Here is a 14607-nt window from a genome sequence, read left to right on the forward strand (position 1 = left end):
AAGCACTGTTCCTATGGCAACGCCCCTCCCGCCGTCTGACCCTGCGGGACCGTGGCGGGCTGCAAAGCCAGGTTGGGATGACGGGTGTGGGGACTGAGGGCAGCCGCCGGGATCCCGAAGGCCCGTAGGGGAGGCTCCTTGCATTGCTTGCGGTGTCGGTACGGCGGGGGAAGTGACCCTTTGCTCAGGAAATCGAAACTGCTGTCCTGGCACGTCTTGCATCCGGAAGGGTTGCATCCCTCTCCTGCGCAAGGGCTTGGAACTCTTCTTGTGATGAGGAGTGGGCGGGGAGGGGCAGTCAGGGCTGCAACTGGCCCACGCTCCAAAAGGGCGCGCCCTGTCGCTCTGGGCTTGGAAGCACGCGCGGCGTGTGGTCCGGTTTAGATTCTTTTCCCGGGCTTACAGATGGGGACACAGGGGCGGGGTTTGCTTGGTAAGGGAATTGACCAAGGTCACAGTGCTCCAAGAAGTGTGCTAAAGCCAGACCTGGACTCCTTTGCTTTCAGTCCAGTTCCTCTTTTCTTGCTCTCTGTTTATGACATTGCAGGTAAAGGCAGTCTCTCAGATTCTGCCTCCCTAATGTAGATCTTTCATTGTTGAAGTCTTATTGTGCGGGTTGGGGGAGGGAGGGCCTAGTGATGGGGATTTACCTGCCAGGGGCTATACAGCTACACGGTTGGATCTGGCCCATGTGCTTTTCCTATCTAGCCATTATTGGAGAAAAAGTCTCCTTGTTTGACTTAACATTTATTGTATGACTGCCAGTGTGCTGGGTCAAGACCTGCCCTGTTGATTTTGAGCTAAGCTTTAAATGAACCCATCATTTCTTGGATCTTAGATTTGGGGTAGCACATGACAATTTGTGGGTTTTTCTTATTTGGATTAGATTTAAGAGTAACCTTGTGAGGGAAGCTGATAAGTGTATTTTTGGCTCTTCATGGATAAAGGAATTGAGGCCAAAGTTAAGGAGGTAGCTGGGCCTGGGCCCAGTTTTTTTTAACATTTTTTAGGTGGACATAATATCTTTATTTTAATTTAATTTAATTTTATGTGGTGCTGAGGATCGAACCCAGTGCCTCACGCATGCTAGCCGAGTGCTGTACCTCTGAGCCACCACCCCAGCCCAGGACCCAGTTTTTTTTTTTTTTTTTGTTTTAATTTTTTATTGTTAGTTGTTCAAAACATTACATAGTTCTTGATATATCATATTTCACACTTTGATTCAAGTGGGTTATGAACTCCCATTTTTACCCCATATACAGATTGCAGAATCACATCAGTTACACATCAGGACCCAGTTTTTATCTTTGATTTTTGCTATCACATTAGACCCTCTGGAGGGGAAACTTCAGGTGAATACAGTCTGAAAGCAGAGGGACAGAAAGAAAACCAAGGCATTTCGTGAAGCTAGGTTTTGAGAAATTCATAGAATGTTGTTTTACCCGAGGCAGACAGCAAAGTGGAACTTGTTGCTGGGAGTAGTGAAGTGGGATACTAAAGTCAGTATGGCAGGGCTGGGGATGTGGCTCAAGCGGTAGCGCGCTCGCCTGGCATGAGTGCGGCCCAGGTTCGATCCTCAGCACCACATACAAACAGGGATGTTGTGTCCACTGAAAACTTAAAAAAAAAAAAAATTAAAGAAGTCACCTCTGCCTCGTGACAGTTCCGGATGTCACACATAGACCCCTTGTGAACTTCTGGATGGCAGGAACTAGGTCATTTAAAAAATAAAATAAATAAATAAAGTCGGTATGGCATTATGTGAGGTTTAGTTTAGTGCTTTTATAGTAGGAAGGGCAGTTAACTGTTTTGGGAATACTTTTTTTTGGAGGGGGGTCCAGAGATTGAACTCAGGGGCACTGGACCACTGAGCCATATCCCCAGCCCTGTTTTGTATTTTATTTAGAGACAGGTTTCACTGAGTTGCTTGGTACCTCCCCATTGTTGAGGCTGGCTTTGGACTTGAGATCCTCCTGCCTCAGCCTCCCACACTGCTGGAGGCTGCGCCCTACTTGTTTTGGGAATTCTTTGATAAGGAAAAATTGAGGAAGGCATTCTGAGCCAGTCAGCTCATTAATTGAAGGTGCTTGCTATGCAAAGAGAGGCAAGATTAGTTAGGAAATGTATGTAGGGTGTTGCTTATTTAACTTGCTGTTCTTATATGTGCCCAGCATGCCTTTATTTCTGTTTTGTCCTTGCAATCTCTTTGGCCTGGGACATTCTTCCTTCATTTCTTCACATAGCTGACTGTTGGGTGCAGAGCAGGCTGAACTGTGTTGTCTGCAGGGCAGGCTGAACAGATGTTGGCTGCAAGATAGCCCACGCACTCAAACCCCCCTCTATCTGGTCCTTTATCACCTGTTTGCCTCAAGTCTGAACATTCAACCCTGCTTAAGACTGAACACTTAACCCCCCCTTGGGCCAACAAGGCAGCTTGCAGACCCAGAGGCCCCATTAGATTTGGGCTATAAAAACTCCCTCCTGCCAGGCCCCCCTCTCTCTTGCTCTTTCTCTCTTGCTCTTTCTCTCTTGCTCTCTCTCTCTTGCTCTTTATCTTTCTTACGCGCGCTCTCTGTCTGTCTCTTGCTCTTGCTCTCTCCCTGTTCATCTCTTTTCTCTCTCTCTCTTTCCTTCTTTCCTTTCTCTTTGTTGCACTGCTGCAATAAAGATCTTTTGGTTGATCCGAGTGTTGTGGTCACTTTCCTTTCACTGACCAACTTTTATTCAGTCAGGTATCTGTTTAGTTGTCATCTCATTAGAGAGCTGCCCTCACTGGAATATAAACCCTATCAGGGCAGAAACTTGTACTGTTTCCTGCTCTATTTTCCGATGTAGAAGCATACCTGTAGTTGAAAACATGTATAATTTTTTTTTTTTTTTGAGCATCATTTACTGATTATCAAGAGAGTTGCCTGGGAATTGGGGTTGTAGCTCAGTGGTTTAGCGTGTGCTTTGCATGTGCTTGGTTCGATCCCTCCGGGCTGTAAAAAGAAAAGACTAGAAATGAATGTTGCCTGAGTATATCCTTGATCTTTTTATCAAGTAAGCTGATTGGCTTAATTTTTATTGTGCTCTGAAAAACTTCAGTCTTCTAGGAGTTTTGAAACCTAGTTTTCATCCAGCCCATTTTAGTCTTAGCAATCATAGTGTAGTGCTTAAGGGTTCAGACTCTACTTGGATGTAGGTTTGAATCTTAGATGATCTTAGCTGTGGTGATAGGCAAGCCAATTAATTGTTCTCAGTCTCAGTTTTCTTGACTTGAGGATAATCATAGGTAGCTGTGAGGATCAAAGGAAATAGTGCATGATATAAAGAACACTTTTGGCACAGTGCCTTATGTTTGACCCTGGCATGCGTCTTTCTCTTAGTCTCCTCTTAAATGCTGTCTGCTTCTCTGCCTCAGTAAAATAAAAATGAAAATTGGAGGAAAGAAAAAGTGCTAATTGAAAAAAAAATTTATTAAGTAGTAAGTTGATCCTGGACTTTTATTAATGGAATTTGATGGCAGTTCAAGTTCAAGGATGAAGGCATTCCTTATTCTGGGCATTAACTGGCTAGTATGGTAGCCATTAGCTATGTTGTTATAGTTTGGATCTAAAAATGTCTCCAAAAGAGCCCATGTGTTAGGTAATGTAACAGTGTTCAGAGGTGAAATGATTGGATAATGTGAACTGTAACTTCATCAGTGGATTAATCCATTTGATGGATTAATAATTCAAATGGACTACTGGGTAGAAACTGTAGGCAGGTGAGGTGTGGCTGGAAGAAGCAGGTCACTGGAGGCATGGCTTAGACTATATCTGTTCCTGGTCTGTTCCTCCCTCCTACTTTCTTTATCTCACTCTCTTTCTGTTTCTTCTCCTCTCCTATCCTTCCTGGTTGTTATGAACTGAGCAACTTTCTTCTTCCAGAACCCTTCCTCCATAATGTTCTACCTCACCTCAGGGCCTAGAGCAATGAAGTTGGCCAGCCAGGGACTGAAACTTCTGAAACTGAGCCCAAGATAAACTTTTCCTTCTCTAAGTTGTTCTTGTCCCATGTTTTTGTCACAGCGATGAAAAGCTGACTACCACCCCCCCCCCCCCACACACACACACATATCCTGAATTTAAAATTAAACATTTAGTTCCTAGTTGTACTAGTTTCCTTTCAAGTGTTCAACAGCCATGTGGGTAGTGACTTCCTAACTGGACAGTGCAGGTTAGTAGAAACTTGCATCATTATACAGAGTGCTGTTAGCACTGTTCCAGAAAATCATTCATCAATATGGGCTGGTAAAAATGGAGAGAGAAGAAACTTTGCTCTATTTGCATTTTTTGAAATTTATATATTCATTTATGTTTTCACTCATTCAACAAATATCCCAGGCCATTGATAATTACATATAGTCTACAGACCTCTCAAGAACTCTTTCTTTTATACCATTCCCTTCTTTTCTCCACCTTTCCATTCTTTCACTTCTGTTACAAACTATGGCTGTTAGCTTTCTTCTTGGGAATATTTTCATAAAGAAACAAAGTTTATGTGTTTACTGCAGTGACTGTGGATGTGTCAGAATAGAGCTACTGAATCATGCTGAGATATGCAGAGTAGTCTGTAGGTAATTTGAGACATTATCATTGTTTACATGCATAAAATGAGAAATTGCTGTGCCCTGACTCTCCTGTTGAATCTGAGTAGACCACAGAACCTACTGTGGTATTCGTTGAACTCTACCTAGTAAGGTGCTGTAGGGAGGAGAATGAGATAAGCATGCAGTGAGGTGGAGAAGGCTGCAATACAGTAGTTAAAAAAGAATAACCCGACCTAAAGTGTACCTAAAGGGAACTCCAAAATCTAGTTTGTTTTTGTTTTTGTTTTTTTAATGTATGAGAAACTGTATTGTAAGGTGAAAAATGCCCAGAAGTTACTTTGAAAACTCAGAATAGGAAGTGACTTAAAGTGTATTTTGGTTGGTCTGTGTTTCAGGAGATAGTATTTAATCTGGACTTTGAAAAATAGTCCTTTTAGAGGGGTTGGGGCTATAGCTTAATGATGAAATACTTACCTAGTATGTCAAGGACCTGAGTTCAATCCCCAGTACTGATTTTAAAAAAAGAAAAGAAAAGGAACAATAGTTCTCTTTTGACATGGGAACTTGAGAGTGGCTAAGGGTCAATACTCAGTGGGAGCAGCAGTGGAATATGAGGTTAGAAAACTATATTAAGGGCCAGACTATGATGGGCCTAGGTTGAATATTTGGGTTTTAATCTGTGGGTCAGAGGGTGATGCTACTGGTAGATATCAGCCAATGTAGTGACAACTAGAATTTTCTGAGGCATGTTTAAATGGCTGCAATATATAGGATGTGTTAGGTAACGTAACAGTGTTACATTATAGGATGGTTTGGTAGGAAGGGAAGCTTGAGAGGCAACTATAGCAATTGATGATGAGTCATTTGGTAAGAGGCATTGGGGTTGGTAAAAACTGATAAGAGAAAGAGACTATAGGAGACATAAAAGGACTTTTTGAAACGAAGGACATTTGAAACCTGCTTGAATGTTGGCAGGAAAGAGTTTTTAAAGATGTCTTAAGGGTTCAAGGTCTGGATGGCTCAGATAATGGTAGGACTGGTAATAGGAAGAGGAAGAACAGATTTGAGAACAAATATTATTATTATTATTATTATTATTATTATTGTTGGACACAATTACAATAATATATTTATTTATTTATTTTTATGCAGTGCTGAGGATTGGACCCAGTGCCTCGCATATGCTAGGTGGGTGCTCTACTGTAGAGTCACAACCCCAGCCCAGAGAACAAATATCTTTACCTCATTTTTACACACAATTCTGGACCAATATACCTGTAGGAGGTGATGTCTAGTAGGTGATTGGAAGTATTTCCAGGCTAACATGAATTTAAGGTGGGAATGAGCTAATTAGATCATATGCATTGAGTATCTCTTGTGAAACTAGACTTATCAGTGTTGTTCAGTGTGAAGTTTTGAAAGGGTGTATAAGTCATGGTACTAACTTTAACATAAAGGCAGACAAGACAGTTGAATTACATTCAGGAAAAATGTATTTTATTCTTCGTGCAATCTACTATGTTTGGGATGACAAAATGACCAAGTAGCAGTCTTGACTTCAATGGAAATTCCAGAACAGAAGGGAAGGAAAAATTTCTTAAATAAGTATGCATATTGTGCTTTGTAGTTACTGAGTTTTTTCTCTGTTGATGATTATTGGTACTCCCATCAGCCAGGCTCTCAAGCCAATAACCTGGAAGTCATCCCTGACTTTTCCCACCTCTGCAGTCATGGCCAAATCTTGTGATTTCTGTACAGCTCTCACATTTGTTCTTTCATCTTCACTGTTATTCCATTAATTCAGACAAGTGGTTCTTAGCCTGGAAAACCTTGCACATTAGAATCACCTAGGGAGTTTTGAAAAACCCAGATTTATGCATCTCTCAGTTTCAGAGAAGATCAACATATTCCACAAAACATTTTTTTTCAAACTGAATCAATATTGAATAAAAATATGGTTTTACTGAATTAGTTTTTAAAAAATAAGTATGACAGTTCATATAGTACCATCTTTCCTCCTAAGGAATCCTCAGTAGTAACTTTTATCTGTGACTAGAATAAAAAATTTTTAAAAAATATTTATTTTTTTAGTTGTAGTTGGACACAGTGCCTTTTATTTGTTTGTTTGTTTATTTATTTATTTTTTATGTGGTGCTGAGGATTGAACCCAAGGCCTCGCACATGCTAGATGAGCGCTCTACCGCTGAGCTACAATCCCAGCCTTGGAATAAAAAATTTTAAAAGCAAACTTTGATTAAACAATAGGTTTTGGACTTTGTCAAAGCATCCACATTAATGACAATTATAATTGCTAGATTTTTTTAAAGGGTAGAATACCAAAATATGAATTCTCTATTAGTGCTATCCCATCTTTTTTTTTTTTTTAAACTGAATAATTAACCTTGGGGTGCTTTACCATTGAACTACATCCCCAGCCCTATTTTAAAGAAAAAAAATTTTTTTTAGTTGTAGTTGGACACAATACCTTTGTTTTTATTTATTTTTATATGGTGCTGAGGATTGAACCCAGGGCCTCATATGTGCTAGGTGACCGCTCAACCCCTGAGCCACAACCCCAGCGCCCCCCTCCCCCAGCCCTAATTTTTATTTACTTGTTTTGAGTCAGGATCTCAGTAAGTTCCCCAGGCTGGCCTTCAACTCACCATCCTCCTGCTTCAGTCTCTCCTTCTGGGATTATAGGCATGTGCCATCAAGCCCAGCAGCACCAGCATACTTTTAATTCTGTTTGAACTTTGTTGTTTTTTTTTTAAATGAAGGGAGGATTTAGAGTGACTGGAGTACTATGACCCTTCCTATCCCTTGCACTGTCTTCTAGATGATATTACTATCTTCTTTACTTTCTTCTTCCCTCCTCTTTTCAAGTTTACATTTCAAGTTTACATTCTTAGTAAATATATCATTTGTTTTCTTAGTCTCTATTGAGCAGATTTTCTATATTTATCAATCCTGATTAATGACTATTCAGTTATTACATTGAAAGAAAAAATTCCATCTGCACCCTCACAGGTTTAGAAAAGTAGTAGTGGTAGCAATTCACTAGTAAGGCGCTTTTCTATTCTGATGTAGACAAGAAAGATAATATGTTCTGGGAAGGCGATATTTTAATGAAATACCATATATGGAAGATCCTAATGTATTTCTGAAAAAAATTATTCTTATAATTCTCAAAATGGAATTTTAACATCGTCTTTACAGTAATTCCTCTTTTATCTAATTGATATAATTAACCAAAATGGGAATAAAGTAATTCATCATTACATAATTATGCAAAAAACAAACAAACAAAAATCCCTCTCTAAATCACTGCTAAAATTGTGGCTAGAATATAGGTGTGTAGAGAAAGGAAATGTTAGGGTTTTGTTTTAATCTAAAAAGACTTTTAGCTGGGCTTAGTGGCATGTGCCTGTAGTCCCATCTACTCCGGAGCCTGACACAGTAAAATTGATTGTGCCCTTGGGTTCAGGACCAGTCTGGACAATATAGTGAGGCCCTGTGTGAGTAAGCTAGGGTAGTTACTTGTATTCCTACAAAGGGCTGTCACTTTAAAATATTTTCTATTCTACAAATTTTTGGTTTTTAAGAATAGTTATATTAGTTTCCTATGGTTGCTATAACACATTTCTACAAACTGGTAGCTTAAAACCGTAGAAATGTATTATGTCCCTGATTCTGGAGGACAGAAATCAGTATTATCAGTCCAAAATCAAGGTGTCACTAGGACCATATTTCTTCTGGAGACCAAGAAACAATGTGTTTCTTGATTCCTCCGGCTTCTGGTAGCTGCTGGCAGTCCTTGGTTTGTGCAACTCCAGTCTTCAAGGCCTCTCTTCAAATCTTTTTGTATGTCTTCACGTGACTTTCTCCTTTTATGTGTCAAATCTCCCTCTGCATGTCTTTGTAGGGATACAAGTAATTGCATTTAGAGCCTACTCAGATAATCCAGGATAATCTCCTATTTCAAGATTATTTTTTCTTGTGATTGTGGTGCTTGTGATTGAATCCCAGGCCTGGTGTATGCCAAGCATGTGCTCTACCACTGAACTGCATCCTCCGGCAGCCTCCACCAAACAATATAAGATAATACAGGTTCCAGAAATTATGATGTATATCTCTGATCAGATGGAATATTTTTTAATTTACCAAAATGGGCAGTGTCATATAATTTTACCTATTAAGTTAAAAGATTTCTAAAATGCTGTGTTCAGTTTCTGAGTGCTTGAGGACCGTGCCTCAAAGTTCATGGTACTGCTAATAAGATGAATAATACTGGTTCTGTGCTTTTAACTTCAGGAAACTTACTTTTGTGGGCAGTGGAGAACATCTTAAGTTGTTTGGTTGAACTGTGTTTTAGGAAGATTAATGATGACATGTGGAATAAAAGAGCAAAAGGATGAGATTGGTGACTGCCTACAAGTGTGTGAATGATACTAAGGCCTCAAGGAATGTTGGCGTTCAGATCAGCAAGTCAGAAAAATGTCAACATCCATCCCAGAGGAAGGAGTTTATTTGGTGAAATTCATCAGTTTTAACTGTTGGATGACAAATTTTTATAGTCATGTAATGGCTACGATGATAGAAGATTTCTATCACCCTAAAAAATTTCCTTGAATTAATTTGTAGTCAGTCCCATTATCTGAGCTGGCAACCACTTATCTGTTTTCTGTCCATATAGTTTGTCTGTTCTTCAATTTCAAATGGAATCATATTGTATGTTGTCTGTATCTGGTTCCTTTCACTATATTGCTTTTGATACACGTTTTTATGTATCATTAGTTTTGTCAAATAGTATTCTGTTGTATGGATATAACACTGGTTTGTATCTGTTCACCATCAGGACATTTGGGTTATCTTCCATTGTGTTTTGTTTTGGTTGGGGGTGTTGTTACCCGGGATTGAACTCAGGGGCACTCAACCACTGAGCAACATCCCCAGCCCTATTTTGTATTTTATTTAGAGACAGGGTCTCAATGAGTTGCTTAGTGTCTCACCATTGCTGAGGCTGTCTTTGAACTTCCAATCCTCCTGTCTGAGCCTCCTGAGCTGCCGGGGTTAAAGTCATGCTCCATCATACCTCACTGGAAATCCAATTGTTGCAGTCTAATTTTCTTTTCTTCATTGAAGTAGCATGGCTCTGATACCAAGTTGTTACGTATGTGGAGCTCTGTTTTTTTATTCTGTTTTATTGCATTTCTCTGAAATCAATCTTGATAGCAATGATGTTGTCCTAATTACTGTAGCTTTATAAAAAATGAGTCATGTAAGTGCTTTTTTTCCTTTTTTTAAAAACTTGTTTTGGTTACTCTAGGTACTTTGCATTTTTTTTGAACATTTAATTTTTAGTTTTAGATGGACACAATATCTTTATTTTATTTTAATGTGGTGCTGAGGATCGAACCCAGTGCTTAATACATGCTAGGCGAGCACTCCACCACTGAGCCACAACCCCAGCCCCACTTTACATTTTTATATAAACTTTAGAATCTTTTCTACAAAAACTGCTGGAATTTTTATTGGGATGCTATTGAATCTTATCAATTTTGGAAGAATGTCTTAACAATATTGAGCCTTCCAATCCATGAGCATTGTATATTTCTCCACTTATTTAGGTTATCTGTAGTTTCTCAGCAGTGTCATGTTGTTTTTACTGTGCATGTATTGCATATTTCTTGTTAAATATATTCCTAAGTATTTTATACATTTGCTATGCTACTAGGAATGAATCACATTTTGTACATAATAACACAGAGCTTTCAAGTCTGGATAACAAATGAAATGGAAGGAGGAAAAAGAGATTGATTTGAGGAAGACGTTAAGGTTGGTTTTGGACTTGTTGAATTTGTTTTTTCAATGAGTCATCCTTATATTAGGAACTGTTGAAGGGGAGGGAGATTTTTGGAAAATGTACATAGTACCAACAGTAGAAAGTATGGGTGTGAATGAGACATTATTTAAGGAAGAAAATTTAGAAAGTAAGTTCTAGGTCTGAACCTTGAAGGATTGTGTTCTTTTATTTTTATTGATTGATTGTATTCTGAGAACTGAACCAGGGCCTGGTGCATGCTGGACAAGTATTCTACCACTGAGCTATATACCCAGATTTTTAAAAAATTTTCAATTTTGACATTCCTCCTACCTCAGCCTCCCAAATAGCTGGGATTACAGATATGTGCTACCCTACCCAGCAGGATTTGTGTCCTATTAGAAAGTAGGTATTCACGGTAGGAGACAAAGGATCTCTAAGAAAGGTAGATCTCTAAGAAAAGTTCAGAGGTAGGAAGCCAAAACAAAGAGTTTCAAGAAGGATAAGCTAATTGAGAACTGGACTGTAGAAAGTTTGAGAAACTTGGAGAATAAATTGGAAAAGGCAGTTGAATGGGCAGTTTTATCATTGTGATTAAGGCTAGTAGAGTGGGATTCCACCTCTTGGGTCCCCTTCTTCCTCTGGGAGAAGTCTTTTCTGCTGTCCTTTAATAAACTTCTAATTTCTACTCTGAAAAAAAAAGGCTAGTAGAGTAGTATGGATAGAAGCCAAATTTCAGATTAGGGAGGCTAGGAAATAGAGACTCAAGAGAACTCTCTTGAGAAATTGGTGGAGAAGAAGAAGATACAGTCTTTTTTTTTTTTTTTTTTTTTAAAGAGAGAGAGAGAGAGAGACAGAGAAAGAATTTTAATATTTATTTTTTAGTTATTGGCGGACACAACATCTTTGTATGTGGTGCTGAGGATCGAACCCGGGCCGCACGCATGCCAGGCGAGCATGCTACCGCTTGAGCCACATCCCCAGCCCCAAGATACAGTCTTTTGAAGAAATAGACTAGGCAGTTTGCAGTGTAACATTGTGGAAGAGAAGTTTGTCCAGGTTGGAAAATCATGAGCCTGCATAGAATGGCACGTAAGTGACCCTGGAGAGGAGCACACCTTGAAGGTGCAAGGGATGTTCTAGTGGCTTGGGGACTGGTAAGAGGAAGTGGAACAATGTAGGATGCTAGGCGTTTGCTTCCCTTTTGTTTGGTCTATCATTTTGATACATTAATTCTTTAAAAATCTCCTAGGATAGAGGTTGGTAAACCATGGCCTCTCAGCCAGATTTGAACTGGGACTTGTTAACTTATTTTTTTTGTAGTCTCAAGCCAAGAATGAATGAATGAATGAATGAATGAATAAATATATAGATACATATATAAAATATATATAACATTGCATCTTATAATGTCATAATTATATATTTTTATAACATATACATACTAAGTTCAAAGCCAGCCTTAGCAAAAGCAAGGCACTAAGCAACTCAGACCCTGTCTCTAAATAAAATATAAAATAGAGCTGGGAATATGGCTCAGTGGATGAATGCCCCAGAGTTCAGTTCCCAGTACTAAAAAAATGAATATTATAATATTATTGTTGCTCCATTTCCTAACTGTCCCATGTAACTTCCCAAGACATGATTAACTTTTGTTTTCAGTAGACATTGGGTTCTGTTGTAGCCCAATTCTATTCATAGTGAATGCACACTTTTTTGTCTTAAGCATCTTTGATTATATCAAGACTCATAAAGTATCAGAAAGGATGCTTATTAAAATTCCTGGCCCCAGTCTGCACTGGAAAGAACAAATGGGTATTTTGGTGAAAGAAACATGATAAAATTGTAAAGGANTTTTTTTTTTTTTTTTTTTTTTTTGAGACTGAGTATTGCTGTGTTGACTAGGCTGGTTTCAAACTCTTGGGCTCAAATGATCCTCCTGCCTCACCTCTTGAGTAGCTGGGATTACTGATGTGCTGCTGTGCCCAGCTGGGTTGGGGTTCTTAAGGATCAAAATGCTCAATTTGCTTAGAATATAGTGTGATTAAATCAAGCTTAGATGGTTCAATTTGCTTTGTGGAAGAAAAATTTTGTATCCACAGGTACAAGTTACCTGAAAAAACTTGGAAACTACCAGGGGTACCTGTAATTTCAGGAAATAGAGGAAGAAGGATCACAAGTTCCAGATCAGCCTGAGTAGCTTAGCAAGACCCCGTCTCAAAATAAAAAAGGATGGGGATATAGTGATAAAATGCCACTGAGTTTAGTTTCCAGTACCCCCCACCCCCTATATTCTCTCTCTCTCTCTCTCACACACATACAAAATAAAACAAAACAAAAAACCAAACAAACAACAACAACAAAAAAACCCACCCCAAAATGAAAAAACGACAACTTAGAAGCTGTCTCTTTGAAGGTGGGATGTAATTCTTCAACACCTAGGTTGAACTAGCCAGATGAAATATGCAATGGTCTTTCTCTTTCTTTTCTTTTCCCTTTCTTTCTTTTTTTTTTTTTTTTAATTTTTTATTAGTTGCTCGAGACAATGCAATGATCTTGACATATCATACATTTGATTCAATGTGGTATGAATTCTCAGTTTTCCACATGTATTTTCTTTTCTTTTTCTTTTTCTTTTTTTCTTTCTTTCTTTCTTTTTTTTTTTGGTACTGGGGTGTGAATCCAGGGGCACTCAACCACTGAGCCACATCCCCAGCCCTATTTTGTATTTTATTTACAGACCAGGTCTCACTGAGTTACTTAGCACCTCATTCCTGCTGAGGCTGGCTTTGAACTCAAAATTCTCCTGCCTCAGTCTCCAAAGGTGCTGGGTGCTGCAGTCTGGCTGGGCACAGTTCAGGAGCCACTTGTCAAAAGAAACAAACTTTATTTTTAGAACACACACACCACACCACACAGCTCCTCAGGAAAAACCCTCAGAGCCCAACTGCCACCACAGGCTTCCCACAAGCCTCTCCACCTCCCCCACTCCTCCTGCTCTTGAGGGCGATTGGCTGGGTTGCATGGGCGGAGCCAAAAAAGTCCCCCAATGAGCAGCTCTGTGGTCTGAAAGGGCGGGAAAACAGCCCAATGAGCATCACCGCAGAGGAGCCAATCAGTTGGCAGCTAGAAGTTTGCTGGGGCCGCTGTGAGCCAATCATCAGCTGGCAGCTGGAAGTTTGCTGGGGCCCCTTTGGCTGTGGCTCTCAACAGCTGGGATTACAGGCATGCCCCACGGTGTGAGGCTGGTCCTCCTTTTTAGTTGACTTTTGTGAGGCCTGTGAGTGGCGGGGTTTTGGTAGTGAGTTCTTGGAAGACTAGGATGTGCTTGGATTTACTCTTGTTGCTGTTGTTACTATTATTATTATTTTGGGTACTAGGAATTGAACCCAGGGTACTTTATCACTGAGTGACATCCCCAGCCCTTTTTATTTTTTATTTTGAGACAGGGTCTTGTTAAGTTACTTGCACTTGCAAGTCTCCTGCCTCAGCTTCCCAAGTCCCTGGAATTATAGGCCTGCACCACAATGTCTGGCCAGTGCTTATAATTATTTGTATTTCTCGGAAAGAATGTATAGCGTTTATGTATTAATGTCTGCTTGACAAAACATGTTGTTGACTCATGTTAGTTTACAAGGAGGATCTGACCCAGAAAGTAAAAAACTTAAGTATTGTTCTTACATTTTGTGGGCCCACTATGTTACAAACCCTTATGAGCTTTTAAAAAATCTTTTGAAGAAAAACTCTTGGTTGTTTTCTTTGCATTAGCTTAAGCCAGATGGGTCTTTTCACACTGTAATTGTAACCCTTGTCAGAAAGCTTTCAAATTTTACTGAATTGGCTTAATTGCCCATCTTCACTATTACCCTGTAACTTGGTAAAAACAGATGCTGAGGTGGTTGTTTTTACCTTGACAGTGGTACTTCATAGGTGCTTCATTTTTGATGTATGACTAGATTATATACCTGTCTTCTTCTTCTTCTTCTTTTTTTTAAAGACAGGGAGAGAGAGAGAGAATTTTAATATTTATTTTTTTTTTTTAGTTTTTGGCGGACACAACATCTTTGTTTGTATGTGGTGCTGAGGATTGAACCCGGGCCTCATGCATGCCTGGTGAGCGCGCTACCGCTTGAGCCACATCCCCAGCCCTGTACCTGTCTTCTTAAGAATTAAAACTCTGGACATCAATGAATGAAAAGAAAAAAAAAAAAAA

General features: G+C 39.5%; 1 protein-coding gene across 2 annotated transcripts in view; it reads left to right on the forward strand.

Moving 5' to 3' along the window:
• Ankfy1 (ankyrin repeat and FYVE domain containing 1) overlaps positions 1-14607 on the forward strand; it is a 92218-nt gene that overhangs the window by 879 nt on the left and 76732 nt on the right. The gene's annotated exons all lie outside the window — the stretch shown is intronic.

Source organism: Marmota marmota, unplaced genomic scaffold (assembly GCF_001458135.2).
Source record: "Marmota marmota marmota unplaced genomic scaffold, marMar, whole genome shotgun sequence".
Classification (NCBI taxonomy): domain Eukaryota; kingdom Metazoa; phylum Chordata; class Mammalia; order Rodentia; family Sciuridae; genus Marmota; species Marmota marmota.